General features: G+C 38.0%; 1 protein-coding gene across 1 annotated transcript in view; it reads left to right on the forward strand.

The window, feature by feature from the left end:
- The window catches only part of LOC146666312 (uncharacterized), a 477,181-nt gene that overhangs the window by 131,548 nt on the left and 328,975 nt on the right, over positions 1-16,658 (forward strand). The window lies entirely within an intron of this gene.

Raw genomic sequence — 16,658 nt, forward strand, 5'->3', positions numbered from 1 at the left:
CTCTCTCTCTCCACAAAGCACAAAGCAGGTCCCTCACTGGAGTGAAGTCCCCAAGCATGACGCAACCCAGGAGCTGGGAGGAAGGCCGACGACTAAGTTGGTCCTCCCCTGGGGACATGAACCTTAGAAACCTTTGGAAACCGAAGGTGGGTCTGCTGTGGAAATAAAACTGTAATTAGCTGCTAATCACATCTGGATCACATTTACTCACATTTACATTTTGATCTTAAGTGGGTCGAACCAGCGAGACTGCACGTTCTGTCAGTGTGAAGAAGTTCAATTATGCGTTTAATGCCAGAGATATCTTAAGGGGGAAAAAGGTGAGATTTCATCTGTATTTCTCAGTTCTTCTACACCCGCTTCTCAGCGGTCATTGAATTTGACTGATAATATTCGCAGCAGGTGTCTTCTACATGATAAAGAAATGCTAATGTAATAAATGAAAAAAATCTTCGCAGTCTTCGCGAGTCTTCGCAACTAAATTTCAAGGAACTTACTGTGGACTCTTTTTTAAAATAAACGAAATTTCTATTGTAAACATTTTAAAAACCCATGTCTATTTATTGCTTATTTACTCTGGTGTAGTATGGATGGCTTGGCTTGTAAAACTTACCTAAAAGTCCAAAACGTGTGCCCTCCTTCACACTTTCCAAAATCATCCAGTGGGCCAGATTTCAGTCTTTGCTGAGCAGATTTTGGTCCCTGGGCCTTATGTTTGACACACTTGATGTAGGCTATAGAATAGATCCACTTGCACAAAAGTTCTGTTAAATATCATGCATTGAATTAAACCCCACTTAAAAGTATGACTGATACAGTTTGGAAAACCATCAGACCACTCAAAACCCTCATGCCATATATCCGCTTATTTCTTATTTCATCATCCAGTGGCTCTGTTGGACCATGAGCCCTGGGCTGTTTTTCTCCACATTAAACACACTTTTTCAGGTCTGATCAGCTCATGCTGCTGATTAAATGGCTGGGATTCACACACATCAGCCCTTCGTTTTCATCAGCCCTTTGAGTTTTCTAACCAGAGCCTCTGTGAATCTGTAATAAGACGAGCTCAGTGAGCCCCCTTTGCCTGCCTGCAAGATAGTTTTTGATGGTTGCACAGTGGCATGTCATTTTACACAATGTATGGCTTATTGCACCTACATTATAATCAGCCCGATCCTTTTTGGTCACATTATAGAACAGCAATGTTATATTTGTTGCAAACTCTGATGCCCTCTTGGCCAGACGACTCTTTAAAAAAAACATTTTTAATGTCAATGAATTGAATTGAGGTTTGCAAATGTGAAAAGGACTGATTACATTTGGAAACAGCATATTACATTAATATTAATAACGTGACATTATGAGTGGGAGCTGAGGCCCCCTAAAAGTTTGAACCTAGAATCGCCCCTGCCTCATATCATTCCTAATAAATAGATTTAACACGTTTCACACATTGTGAGCCATCAAGTCATTTACACCAGTTTAAATATACTCTGTCGTTTTTTGTTTTGTTTTGTTTATGACAAATACCGGAAATCAGTTTTTGGTTTCGTGATGTGAGAAAGAGTGAATAGAGGGTTAATTGTCAGGGCGCTCTTATCAGCTACCGACAGCTGATAAGAGCGTCCTGAGAAATTAACGTTAAGCCCAGTGAGCAGTCTGTAAGAGGAACATCATGTTCAGTATTTAAAGCATCAATAATAAAGAGAGCCATCCTTTTGTAGTACTAGTAGTAGCCGCTAATCTATTACATAATTAATTACTTACTTAAGTTAAATCCTCCAGACGTCAAATGAAATTATGTCCTAGCGCCCTCTGCTGGCCGTTTACTACAAGTTACTGAATTTTAAAGGTAACTTTGCCTTTTTTCCAGCTGTTTTTCAAGAAAAAGTAAACTTCTTTTTCTTGAACTTGTCGCCTTGTTCTCCAGAGACAGCAGAGCTAGAGACCTATAGAGACTAATCCTTGTAAATCAAATGACTGAATGAATGAATATGCATGAATGTGAGAAAGTGGAAGCCAGGTGACACAACTAAATCCCACTAAATCGGCACTTAAAGGGCAAGAGCTTAAAAGTGAGAGAAGAAAGTCTTGTGACACACAAGACTTTTTTTCTCACATAATGCCATTTTAATTAATTGGTGACAGATGGGTAGAATTAACCTTGATTCATCAAACAGGCATTAAGCATCTATTAAACCTCCATGTAAGGTCAGTGCTACTGATGGGGGGGGGGGGGGGGGGGGGGGGGATCCAAGCAAAGAATCCATAGAGGTTGTGGTTAAGCTGGAAATTTTTTGGGGAGAAAACTACTTTGAAGAAATATCAAAGACAGTAAAATGCAATTTTTCCATTAATGATAAAAATACTGCATTCCTATTGGTCATTTAGAAGGTGAGTTTGGATCACACCTGATACAGACACAATGAACTGCATAACCTGCTAGCAGCTAAATCCTTTTGATTGTATTCACACTTTTCTCTGGTTCTTATAAGTTAAATTGGCAGTCACCGTGCTGTATGTGTTTTGGTTCTTTAGCCGTCAGAATTGTTGTCTGAAGACCAACAAGGATACCTAATGGATTTACTTTGCCAAACGGATCATCATGGCCTTGCCGTATTGGTCCATTTGATCGACCTTTGTTGTTATTATTTATTTTATTTTCAGTTGTTACAGATGGGACAGACATGACTGAGGGATAGGAAAGGGAGAAAGAAAGATGAAGGAAAAGAAAAACAGAAGGGAAGAGGGACAGTGAGAAAGGGCACTTAAAAAGAGACAGAAGAGAAAAAAAATCTCCTGGATCACCTGTTGAGAGAAAAAGAAGAGAAAAAAACAAAACAAAACAAAGCAACATACTAAACACAACACCATCACGTTAATGTAGCTAAGTGTAAACAGCAGTAAATACTAAATATTGAATGTTGTTGTGTAGCAAGCAGGACTGACAGCGCACAATGTGCTTGGAAATAGCAGCCAATAAAGGTGTAGTTTATGTCTATGAACAGTGAACACCCGTGTGCACACCTGTGTGGATCAGCGCGCTTGTATTCAAAAGGTTTCCCCATGTAATGGTCTGCTAGAGGATGTAGAGAGCCATAGCCCTGTCCCCCAGGGCATGAAGCAGGCATGGAGGAGATCCAGGCTCCAGACATCCAGAGGCCCCCTACGTCCTCCAGCACAGACCCTCCCCCAGGCCTGCTGCACGCAGCCACAAGGAGAACACCCTCTAAGAGCAACCAGAGCCACTAACCAGGTTATGACCACAACCCCTGGGTTAAGCCCTCCAGGGATAACGTCCCTAGGGGTTCTTCAGACGCCCTAAGCCGTCCCAACCTCCACATCAACCACAATGGCGAAGGCGGGACCAAACTACGACCCCCCACCCCCGCTAGGTGATGGAGTCAATCAAAGGAGCCCAGAGGGATTGATCTAATGTGGTGGTAGAGGCTGTCTCGAGACTAATGTGATCTATTAGATGGTTTCTATATTGGCTAGAATTAAGATTATTTTTATTTTTCCTGCTCATGAGGACCGTTTTCTTGGTGATGCATAGGGCAGTAAAAACCATGTGGACTGTATTAGTTTCTGTAGTGACATCATCCAATTTGCCCAACAAGCACACTAAAGGGAGGTTGGAATTTTACATTTGAGACAATTTGATAAGTCTTCACATATCTCGCGCCAAAACTTCTGCACTGGTGGACAGAACCAAAGAGCGTGGATGTAATTGTCTGGTGTATTGCCTTGACAGTGTGAGCAGTTGTTGGAAGATGTAAAGCCCATCTGGAACATCCGATGACCTGTATAGTGCACTCTATGTAGTATTTTGTATTGTATTAATTGCAGACTGGGATTTCTAATCAATTTAAAGGTTTTTAAGCAAATCTGAGACCAGAAGTTTTGGTCTAAGCCAACTGACAAATCTGCTTCCCACTTTGCAATAGGAATGGATATTGATTCATCTATTTTAGAAAGTGTTCTGTATATTTTAGACAATAATTTAGGGGATTTAAGTGTAAGAAAGTGTACCACACTTGGTGGTGTTTGTAATTCGGCTTCACTGGGATTAAATTTCTTTTTTACTATGGATTTAATTTGTTGATATTCTAAAAATCTTTTCTTGTTGATCCCATATTGTATAACTAGTCTGTCAAATGGAATAAAGTCTGTTCCTTCTACTATATGTTCTAAGTATTTAATTCCTTTACAACTCCATTCTGGAAAATTAATCATATTATTGTTTTGTAATATGTCAGGGTTGTTCCAGATAGGTGTACGTTTGCATGGGATTAATGAAGACTCCGTTATTTTTAGAAACTCCCACCATGCTGTTAGAGAAAAGCTGATGTTGATGCTTTTAAAGCATTCATGTCTTTTGATGTTTGAGCTGATAAATGGTAGGTCAGAAATCTCTAGATTATTGCATAGTGCCTGTTCAACATCTAGCCAGGGCTCATTTAAGAAGGTACGTTTTAACCATCCTGAGATGTACTGAAGCCTGTTGGCTAAGAAATATTGTTGAAAATTAGGCAGATCTAATCCTCCTCTATCCTTGGTTCTTTGTAGCGGTTTTAAGCTGATACGCGGGGGTTTATCTTTCCAAAGGAATTTAGAAATATACAAATCAAGACATCTGAACCAATCTTGTGATGGTTTGTTAGGGATCATCAAAAATAAGTAATTTATTTTTGGCAAGATCATCATTTTTATAGTGGCGACCCTTCCCATGAGTGATATGGGTAGAGATTTCCATGTAGTCAGATCGCCTTCTACTTTCTTTAGAAATGGGATGTGGTTTAATTTAGTTAAGTCTGAAAGCTTAGGAGAGACATTAATACCTAAATATTTAATATTTCCAGATTGTAGTGGGGCAGAAGAAGAATTATGGAAGGAGCAGATAATTGGAAGAACTGTAGATTTTGACCAGTTAATTGAAATAATCTGAAACTCTTGAAAACCAGTTTATTAGAGTGATTACCTCAGAAAGGTTGGTTTGTGAGTTTTGGAGAAAAAGCAACACATCATCCGCATAGAGACTGATTTTATGTTCTATGTTCTTACATTTTATGCCCTTAATTGTTGCAGCCTGTCTAAATGCTGCTGCTAGTGGTTCGATAAAAATTGCAAAAAGTGAGGGGGAGAGTGGGCATCCCTGCCTGGTGCCCCTCAGGAGACAGAAGCTGGAGGATGTCTGGTCATTTGTTCTGACACAAGCTGTTGGGGAATTATATAATATTCTTAGCCGGTTTATGAAAGAGTTTCCAAAACCAAATTTGTGTAAAGTTGCAAATAAAAATTTCCAGTTAACTCTGTCAAACGCTTTTTCTGCATCTAGAGATAATATTGTGGTTTCAATTTTTTTACTGTATGAGTAGTCTATTAAATTAAGTAATCTACGTGCATTTGTTGATGAGTGCCGACCTTTTATGAAACCAGTTTGGTCAGGATGAATTAAAAGGGGGGTTATCTTCTCTAATCTTTTTGAGAGAGCTTTGCAGATTATTTTGAGGTCTGCATTAATAAGGGATATTGGACGATAGCTTGAGGGAAATAAAGGGTCTTTGCCTGGTTTTAGCAGGAGACTAATGTTTGCAGAATTCATATTTGGTGGTAGTCTGCCATTTTCCTCGATTTCCTGCAACATTCTGTGGAATACTGGTGCCAGAATTGTCCAGAATTCTTTGTAGAATTCTGAAGGGTAGCCGTCTGGACCTGGAGCCTTATTATTGGGCATGCTTATCAGGGCTTCCTGGAGTTCACTTGGCGTCAGTGGTGAATCCAGTTCCATTGCTTGACTGTCTAGTAATTTTGGAAGAGTTGTGTTGTCAAGAAACTGATCAATTTCATTTTTAAATGGGTGTATTTGTGATGAATATAGAGTTTCATAGAAATCCCTAAAAATGCTGTTTATTCTTCCAGGGTCATATATTGTGTTTTCAGATAAATCTTTAACAGCACATATAGTTGTTTTTTCTTTATTTATTTTTAACTGGTTAGCTAGAAATCGACCTGATTTGTTACTGTGTTCAAAATTCTGCAAGCGAAGTCTTTGGAATTGTGTTTTTTTTTATTAATACTTTCATTTAATTCTAGTTTTGTTTTGCATATTTTGTTCATTATTTCTTTATCTTGGTCGCACACGTAGGCTTCTTCTAAGGATTTGATGGTTTTTTCTAGTTCCTGAATATTTTTGTTTTCTTCTTTCGTTTTGTGTGATGAGAAAGAAATTATTTTACCTCTCATCACAGCTTTCCCTGCTTCCCATAGAACAGATGCTGATGTTCCGGGAGTGTCATTATAGTCTAAATATGAAGACTATAATAACCTTGGACTAAATTTCTTCATTTAGTCCAAGGTTGAGGTCGCCTCGAAGAATAAGTGTGCAATCAAGGTGTTCAGAGAGTGCACTAAAAATCCGTGGAAGAATGAGGGTTCATCAACATTTGGACCATATATACTTACATAGCTTTTTGTTAAATATTGATAATTTAATAATAAGGAATCTACCCTCTGGATCTATAACTGTATCGAGTACTGTAAAATTACAGTTTTTATGTATTAAAATTGCTACTCCCCTTTGTCTAGAATTATAACAGGCTGCAAACATATTAGGAAACTCAGGTGTTTTAAGTTCGTTTAAACCTGTGACAGGCCTGTGAGTCTCTTGTAATAAAACAACATCTGCCTGTAGTTTTTTAAGCTGGTTAAATATCTTTAACCTTTTTTCTCTGGTGCCAGCTCCATTTACATTCCATGTGACAAACCTTAGTGTGCCCATAATTGTGTGTGTATGTCTAATGATGTACGCTGGGAGCTTCTTTTAGACGGGTAAAGAGAATGTGGAAACATCACTTGTTTGTAAATAGAAAGAGAAAAAAAATGTGTGGTGAGAGGCTCCATAAGTCTGACTATGTGTGTGTATATTCACTAATATGAATAAGCGTGGCTTGCGTGTGTGTCCTATAAGTCTGTGTGCGCTGTGAGGCTGTTGTAAATGTTCTGCCGTTGAGCGCATGTGTTTGCGTGACCGTGGTGTGTGAATTGTTAGTTTAGGTAGCCCTAGTTATCATTTACAGTCATTCACAGAACACCTTGAAACTAAACACAACTAAAACTAGCCCTTTCTCCATTACAGCTCACCACGTGTGAACATGTGTCTTCCATTTTATTGCATTCTATCTATCGTGTTCCTCTCTCTACACAGTGTGTAATTAAAAGTATTGTATTTTTGCTATTATGGTAATGACATCCAGTTAGACAGAAAAGTTCCATCAGTAGCAGCAGCTATCGGAGTGGTGGTTTTTTAATACTTTTGCAGGTTATTACGCAGCCTATCAGTCTGTCCGTGTGAGACAAGATGCATTCTCAAAACGTCAGATTAAAATGAGCTGGATGGTCAGTGTGCTCTGACTGATAACGTCAAACATGCGTCTTTTCTTTCTGACTGAGCATTAGCTGAGATGAGTATTGCTTCTCTCAGGTCTGTGTGACAAATGTGAAGCCACAGCTGATAAAACCCTTCAAGTCTCGCCACTTGGCAGTCATCTTGTCATACGCCTGGGTTTTTATTTTGATTGATTGATTGATTGAATCTTTATTTTGAACATGTTGAAAAAGTACAACAACATAGAATTAAAAGAGACAAATGAACAAAGCAAAACAAAAGGAAAACGAGCAACCACAACTACAAATAACTTTCATGTTCAAAAAGGAGCAGGAAGAAGCATAAGCTTACCGGTATTTAATCCCACCCCTTTTCCACTATCTAGTAATCAATAGACTACAGAAATACCTCCTTGCAATTACATTATATGTCATGTGTATTTTTTTTTATTATTCATTTTTATATATATATACATATATGTTTCTATCTATCCATACATACGTATATACACATACGCACATATACACATTTTCAATAACCCCATTAACACCTCAAAGGATACACAACCTACAAATATATATATACCCATACCAACATACCCGTGCACCCGCACACACATGAAAATATTAGACAAGAACACCCTATCAAATCTCTACCTCTTCCCTGTACCCTGTAAAAACCATATCTTTAAATCGCTTTTTAAACTGCGCCATGCTCGGATATTGCTTCATATCTTTACTTAGTCTGTTCCACAGCTTCACTCCACACACAGAGATGCAAAAACTTTTTAATGTTGTACGGATACGAGGATGTTTTAAATTTAATTCCCCCCTCAAATTGTATCCCCGTTCCCTTTTAGAAAACATTTTTAGAATATTGTCAGGAAGCAGGTTATTTATTGCTTTATATATAATTTGTGCAGTGAGAAAATGAATCAGATCTGTGAATTTTAGAATTTTTGATTTTAAGAATAGTGGATTTGTATGATCTCTGTAACCAGTTTTATGGATTATCCTTATGGCCCTTTTTTGTAATAGAAAGATTGATGATAGGGAACATTTGTAAGTATTGCCCCAAACCTCTGCACAGTAATTCAAATACGGTGCAATCAGGGAACAATAGAGAATGTGGAGTGATTTGTGGTCCAGAATGTGTTTTACTTTACTCAAGATTGAAACACTTCTTGAAATTTTGTTATGTATATGATTTATATGAGACTTCCAGTTTAATTTATCATCTATAATCACACCAAGAAACTTATGGTCAAGTACTCTTTCAATTTCCACACCACCTAAATGAATCTGCACTTGTGCATTTCTAAGGAAATTCCCAAATAAGATTATTTTAGTTTTACTTAGATTTAGCGATAGTTTGTTCCTGTTAAACCATTTTTTAATTTTGCACATTTCTGAAGTAATTGTATCCAGCAGCTCCTTTAGATTCCCCCCAGAACAAAAAATATTTGTGTCATCTGCAAATAATACTAATTTTAATATATCAGATGCCTTACAAATATCATTTATATAAATAATAAATAATTTTGGACCCAGTACAGAGCCTTGTGGAACACCACAAGCAATGTCCAAGCATGATGAGGAATGGACACCCAGCTTCACAAATTGTTTCCTGTCACTTAAATAATTTTTCACCCAGTGCAGTACAACCCCCCTGATCCCGTACCGTTCCAGTTTATTAATTAATATGTCATGATTGATTGTGTCGAATGCTTTCTTGAGATCCAGAAATACTCCAGCTGCATACTGTTTCTGATCTATAGCATTTGTAATCTCCTTAATTGATTCGATTAATGCCAGAGATGTTGATCTTTTTGATCTGAATCCATATTGACTGTCAGAGAGTAATTTATATTTATCTAAGAATTTGTCTAATCGTTTATTAAACAGGTTTTCTAGGATTTTGGAGAATTGTGGTAGTAAAGAAACAGGCCTGTAATTTGTGAAGTGGCGTCTATCTCCGGTTTTATACAGCGGCACAACTTTAGCTATTTTCATTTTGTTTGGCACTTTTCCCGTCTGAAATGATAAGTTGCAAATATATGTTAGAGGTCCTACAATTCCTTCAATGACCTTCTTGACGATTTTCATGTCAATATCATTACAATCAGTAGATGTTTTATATTTACACATGTGTACAATGTCAATTATTTCTTTTTCCTCCACTGATGTGAGGAACATTGAGTTAGGGTTCCTATCAATCAGGTTTTCACTACAGTCTACTGATGGCAGTGACTCAGGAATTTGTTCTGCCAGTTTTGGTCCAATATTTACAAAATAATGATTAAAGCTGTTGACCTTATCAGCAGTGTTTTCCATAATATTGCCATTGTCGATAAAGTATTGAGGATAACTTTGTTGTCCAGAATTATTTTTAATGATATCGTTTAAAACATCCCATATTCCCTTCATATTATGTTTATTGTTGTTCAATATTTTACTATAATTCTCCTTTCTACATACACGTATAATATTGGTCAACTTATTTTTGTATTTTTTATATTTATTTTCAGCATCTTTTGTTCTTTGTTTTAGGAATTCCCTATAGAGTGTATTTTTCTTTTTACATGCATTTTGTAAACCCTTAGTGATCCATGGTCTATGTGAATATTTGTGCTTTCTGTTGTATTTTATTGTTGGACAGTTTTTATCATACAATTCCATGAATATTCTTAAAACACAGTTCATTTTAAAACATGAATTATAGGATCATCAACCAAATTAAATTAAAAAGCCAAATTATATTAAAAGAAAAAAGTTTACTAAATTTACTGGGTGGTGTGGTGGTTAGCACTGTTGCTTCACAGCAAGAAGTCCTTGGGTTTGAATCCACCATCTGGTGGTGCTTGCATGCTTCTCCCATGTCAAAGGAGCTTGCAAAGAAAAGCGTCTGGACTTCTTTAAATCTGGGACTCCCCACCATTTGACCTTAGAACTGAAGAAGCTTCTCGGATGAGAGGTGAAACGTCTTCAAGCAACTTAAAGAAGTCCAGACGCTTTTCTTTGCAAGCTCCTTTGACTACAATGACCTGGATGACTGAGAACCTTCACAGACTTCTCCCATGTCTGGTCTCTGAGTACTCCAGCTTGCTTCCAAACACATACCGTTAGTGGGGTTCGATTAATTGGTTATTTCTAAATTGCCCATTGATGTGTGGGAATGGCTTTTTATCTCTCTGCGTTAGCCCTGTGGCAAACTGGTGACCTGTCCAGGGTGTATCCAGTCTCGTCCAACCTCCCCAATGACCCTGAAATGCATTAACACATAAATTTTTAGTAGACTTTAAATGGTGTACGTCTGTATCATTGCTAATTGGTTGCCAAGCATCCAGCAGAAATCCCATGACGTTATTGATCCCATAAGCCTCTTATTTCTTTTTCCTCTTTTTTTAAAAATATTGTTGAACTTATTTGAATATATCAGGCTAAATGATGAGATTGGAGAATAGGCTGACTGACATAAGGGACATGGGTGAACTGCCATTCAAAACTCCCTTTTAACAGGAAGAAACCTCCAGCAGAACCAGGCTCAGGGAGGGGCGGCCATCTGCTGTGACCGGTTGGGGTGAGAGAAGGAAGACAGGATAAAAGACATGCTGTGGAAGAGAGACAGAGGTTAATAACAGATATGATTCAATGCAGAGAGGTCTGTTAATACATAGTGAGCGAGAAAGGTGACTGGAAAGGAAAAACTCAATGCATCATGGGAATCCCCCAGCAGCCTACGTCTATTGCAGCATAACTAAGGGAGGATTCAGGGTCACCTGGTCCAGCCCTAACTATATACTTTAGCAAAAAGGAAAGTTTTAAGCCTAATCTTGAAAGTAGAGATAGTGTCTGTCTCCCGAATCCAAACTGGAAGCTGGTTCCACAGAAGAGGGGCCTGAAAACTGAAGGCTCTCCCTCCCATTCTACTTTTAAATACTCTAGGAACAACAAGTAGGCCTGCAGAGCGAGAGCGAAGTGCTCTAATAGGGTGATATGGTACTACAAGGTCATTAAGATAAGATGGGGCCTGATTATTTAAGACCTTGTATGTGAGGAGCAGGATTTTGAATTCAATTCTGGATTTAACAGGAAGCCAATGAAGGGAAGCCAAAACAGGAGAAATATGCTCTCTCTTTCTAGTCCCTGTCAGGACTCTTGCTGCAGCATTTTGGATTAGCTGAAGGCTTTTCAGTGAGTTTTTTGGACATCCTGATAATAATGAATTGCAGTAGTCCAGCCTGGAAGTAATAAATGCATGAACTAGTTTTTCAGCGTCACTCTGAGACAGGATATTTCTCATTTTAGAGATGTTGCGCAAATGGAAGAACGCAGTCTTACATATTTGTTTAATATGTGCGTTGAAGGACATGTCCTGGTCAAAAATGACTCCAAGGTTCCTCACAGCGTTACTGGAGGCCAAGGTAATGCCATCCAGAGTAAGAATCTGGTTAGATACCATATTTCTAGGCTTTTCAGGGCCGAGTACAATAACCTCAGTTTTATCTGAATTAAGAAGCAGAAAGTTAGCGGCCATCCAGGTCTTTATGTCTTTAAGACATTCCTGCACTTTAACTAATTGGTGTGTGTTATCTGGCTTCATGGACAGATAGAGCTGGGTGTCATCTGCATAGCAGTGAAAATGTATGCTATGTCTTCTAATGATGCTGCCTAAGGGAAGCATGTATAATGTAAACAGAATTGGTCCTAGCACTGAACCCTGTGGAACTCCATAATTAACCTCAGTGTGTGAAGAGGACTCTCCATTTACATGAACAAATTGGAGTCTATTAGATAGATATGATACAAACCACTGCAGTGCAGTACCTGTAATACCTACAGCATGTTCTAATCGCTCTAATAGGATATTATGGTCAACAGCATCGAATGCTGCACTAAGGTCTAGCAGGACAAGCACAGAGATGAGTCCACTGTCAGAGGCCATAAGAAGATCATTTGTAACCTTCACTAAAGCTGTTTCTGTGCTGTGATGAGCTCTGAAACCTGACTGAAACTCTTCAAATAAACCATTCCTCTGCAGATGATCTGTTAGCTGTTTGACAACTACTCTTTCAAGGATTTTTGATATGAAAGGAAGGTTGGAGATTGGCCTATAATTAGCTAAGACTGCTGGGTCTAGAGATGGCTTTTTGAGTAAAGGTTTAACTACAGCCACCTTGTAGGCCTGTGGTACATAGCCGATCATTAGAGATAGGTTGATCATATTTAAGATCGAAGAATTAATTAATGGCAGGACTTCTTTGAGCAGTTTTGTAGGAATGGGGTCTAAAAGACACGTTGATGGTTTGGAGGAAGTAATTATTGAAGTTAACTCAGAAAGATCAATTAGAGAAAAAGAGTCTAACTTAACATCAATGGTACTAAGAGTAGCTGTAGATAATATTACATCTGTGGGATGATTACTGGTAATTTTTTCTCTAATGATAAAAATTTTATTTGTGAAGAAGTTCATGAAGTCATTACTAGTTAACGTTAAAGGGATGGTTGGCTCAAAAGAGCTCTGACTTTTTGTCAGCCTGGCTACAGTGCTGAAGAGAAACCTGGGGTTGTTCTTATTTTCTTCAATCAGTGATGAATAGTAAGATGTTCTGGCTTTGCGGAGGGCTTTCTTATAAAGCAGCAAACTATTTCTCCAGGCTAAATGATGATCCTCTAAATTTGTGACACGCCATTTCCTCTCCAGATTACGAGTCATCTCCTTTAGGCTACGTGTTTGAGAATTATACCACGGAGTCAAATACTTCTGATTAGAGACCTTCGTTTTCACAGGAGCTACAATATCCAGAGTCGTACGTAGTGAGGAGGTGAAATTATTAACAAGATAATCGACCTCTGTTGGGGTAGCGTTCAGATAGCTGCTCTGCTCTGTGTTGGTACAGGGCATTGAAGATGATAACAGTGGGTGGATTATATTCTTAAACTTAGTTACAGCGCTTTCAGAAAGACATCTACTTTGATAAAGTCTACTCTCCACCGCTGTGTAATCAATTATTGTAAATGTAAATGTTATCAGGAAATGATCAGACATGAGAGGGTTTTCAGGAAACACTGTTAAATGTTCAGTTTCTATGCCATATGTTAAAACAAGATCTAGAGTGTGATTAAAGTGGTGGGTGGGTTCTTTTACATTTTGAGAGAAACCAATTGAGTCTAATAACAGATTAAATGCCATGTTGAGGCTGTCATTTTTAGCATCTACATGGATGTTAAAATCACCCACAATAATTATTTTATCTAAGCTCAGAACTAAATTAGATATAAAGTCTGAGAAATCAGACAGAAACTCTGTGTAAGGCCCAGGTGGACGATAGATGATAACAAGTAAGACTGGTTTCTGAGTTTCACAGCTGGGGTGGACGAGGCTAAGCATCAGGCTTTCAAATGAATTCAAAGTCTGTCTTGGTCTTTCATTAATTAATAGGCTGGTGTGAAAAATTGCTGCCACACCGCCCCCTCGGCCTGTGCTTCGAGATTTCTGGTAGTTAGAATGACTCGGGGGTGTTGATTCATTTAAACTAACATAATCATCCTGCTGCACTGCAACCAGGTTTCTGTAAGGCAGAGTAAATCAATTTGTTGATCAATTATTAAGTCATGTACTAACAGAGACTTGGAGGAGAGAGACCTAATATTTAATAATCCACATTTCACTGTTTTACTCTTTGGTTCAGATGTGGATACTTTATTGTTCTTTCTTTGTAATTGTTTATGTTTAAGTTGTTTGTTGCTGGTTTTTAGTTTGTTTTTTGTCTGTTTGGGAGCTGACACAGTCTCTATGGAGATGGGTTTTTGGGGGGGTAGCAGGAGGAGAGAAGCTGCAGAGAGGCGTGTAAGACTGCAACTCTGCTTCCTGGTCCCAACTCTGGATAGTCATACTTTGGGGGGTTTAATTAATTTGTCCATATTTCTAGAAATGAGAGCTGCTCCATCCAAAGTGGGATGGATGCCGTCTCTCCTAACAAGACCAGGTTTCCTCCAGAAGGTTTGCCAATTATCTATGAAGCCCACATCGTTTCTGGGATTTAACCTGCAGTTAAATGAGCATCCATGTTTACCACCTGAGCTACAAGCTGTGCTTTAGGCCATTTTTATTTGCTTTGTAAATATCTCTGTCCACTGTCTGCTCTTCTGTAATCTTAGTATCTGGTCATTGTGAATATGAAAAGGTCTCACAATTAATGATGTAATAGACTAATGGAAACATTCCTGTTTGATCTTATCCACATGCGGTGCAGCTGATCTGCATCTGGCTGTGTTAGTGTTATTTCACACTTATCTAATCTGCAGAACACATCAGGTAACTCCTTGTCTAGTCATCTGACTTTAACAGCTGTTATTAAACATAAACCACACAGAAGACTCAGACTGTGACAAATCACAGAGTTCAGATAATGAAAACATGCGGAGACATAATTACACAAGACATAAACAGGCTTGTGATGGGAGCAGGTTTGCAGTGAAGCATCATTGTATGTATGTATATGCTTAGGGCCATACTTTTTTGAAATTTTGCGCCTGTTTTTTCTCATCTAACAGTCAAGATCTGGTTGAAGTTCAGCTTTAATTAAAGGGATTTAACAAAAGTATTAAAGTAGATGATTGCAGCTTCACAACATCAAAAACACTTTTGAGGGAGTAGGTGTATCATTGTCAAAGACACCATCATGAATTTAAATACAGAAAGCATAGAACAAGGTGCAAACCACTAGTTACACTTGAGTCCAAGAGTGTCAGACTAGATAATACCAGAAAACATCTAAAACAGCCTGCACTGTTCTGGAAAAAATTATTTAGAATAGATGAAACCAAGATGAAGTTGTATCAGAATGATTGGAAAAGAAAAAAATATGGAGAAGGAAAGAAGAGCTCATGATCCAAAGCATACTACATCGTCTGTTAGACATGGTGAAGGCTATGTTATGGCTTTTCATTGATGATGTAGCTGCTGCTGGGAGTAGCAGGATGAACTCTAATGTGTACAGAGATATACTTGATCATACAAATGGACAATGAGTCAAAACATGCTGTAAACACTACCCAAGAGTTTCTCAAGGCAAAGACATGAATTCTTCAGTGGCCAGAAGAAAATAGAAAATAGAATCACATGTTCAAACATGAGAACTTTATTCAGAATTCTCAGAGCAGTTTTACAGATAGCATTATTTATGTGTTGCACATTCCAGGAAGCAATGCAAAATGTAATACTGATGTATTGTGAAATGACTCACTACAAAGGAAATTTAAATAGTAGTTAATAAATAGGTAATTTATTATACAGCATACTTTAGGGGAAGTGCTGGTAAATCAAGTCAGACTGGATTTATTTTTCATGAGTTTTTAGATACAAATAATTCAAAGAAAACTAATAAAAAAGCAATAGTGTACGGCAAAATGTAAAAAAAACAGGGAACTCTGGAGTATCCTTAATTTCTGTGGTGTGACACTGAGATGTGAAGCATTTAATTTTTCTTTGATCACTGCTTTTAAATTATATGTGATTTAGATTTGTCCGACATGACAGCAAAAAAAGGGGAAACAAATTGCAGTTTGATTTTACTGCAAGCTCGTGATAGAAATATTAAAGTCAGTAGGCTAAGCAAAAGAAAGAGAAACTATACTTGATGAAATCAAATAGGAGTGCTAGTTTCGTCTGGGAAAAGAATTAAGCTTGTATGTTTTAATAAAATCCTCAAGGTTATTTCCTTCTAACTCAGTTCAGTGTGGTTGATCAACAGTCTGGTTTCAATTTCCATTCACCTGCAGACACTGATCCATGTTGACAGGGCATAAGAAATATCAAAAGCTTGCCACTGTAAAGGGCCACCACTCAAGATCAACCACAGTTACAAACACAGTGGTTTGATTGGGTTGGATGACACATAGCATTATAAAAAATGTTTTTTTAAAAAGCCCAAATATTTTTGCTTGTAACAATACAAAAAGCGGAAGCATAAGAGATAACACTGAAATCTCTTTTTAATGATAACAGTAATATCTATCAATATCATCTATGTGACACTGAAACCTTTCTATGAATCATCTGCACACAGTGTGTCTTTTGTCCCGCCGCTCCCTGAGCCTGATTCTGCCAGAGGTTTCTTCCTGTTAAAAGGGAGTTTTTCCTTCCCACTGTCACCAAGTGGGAACTCAAAGGGGGTTGTCTGGTTTTTGGGGTTTTCTCTGTATTATTGCAGAATCATTACCTTACAACCACCTTGAGGTGAATCTTGTGATGTGGTGATGTATAAATA

Source organism: Rhamphochromis longiceps, linkage group LG7 (assembly GCF_057381845.1).
Source record: "Rhamphochromis longiceps isolate RC_006_pf linkage group LG7, R_longiceps_female_GT1.1, whole genome shotgun sequence".
Taxonomy (NCBI): domain Eukaryota; kingdom Metazoa; phylum Chordata; class Actinopteri; order Cichliformes; family Cichlidae; genus Rhamphochromis; species Rhamphochromis longiceps.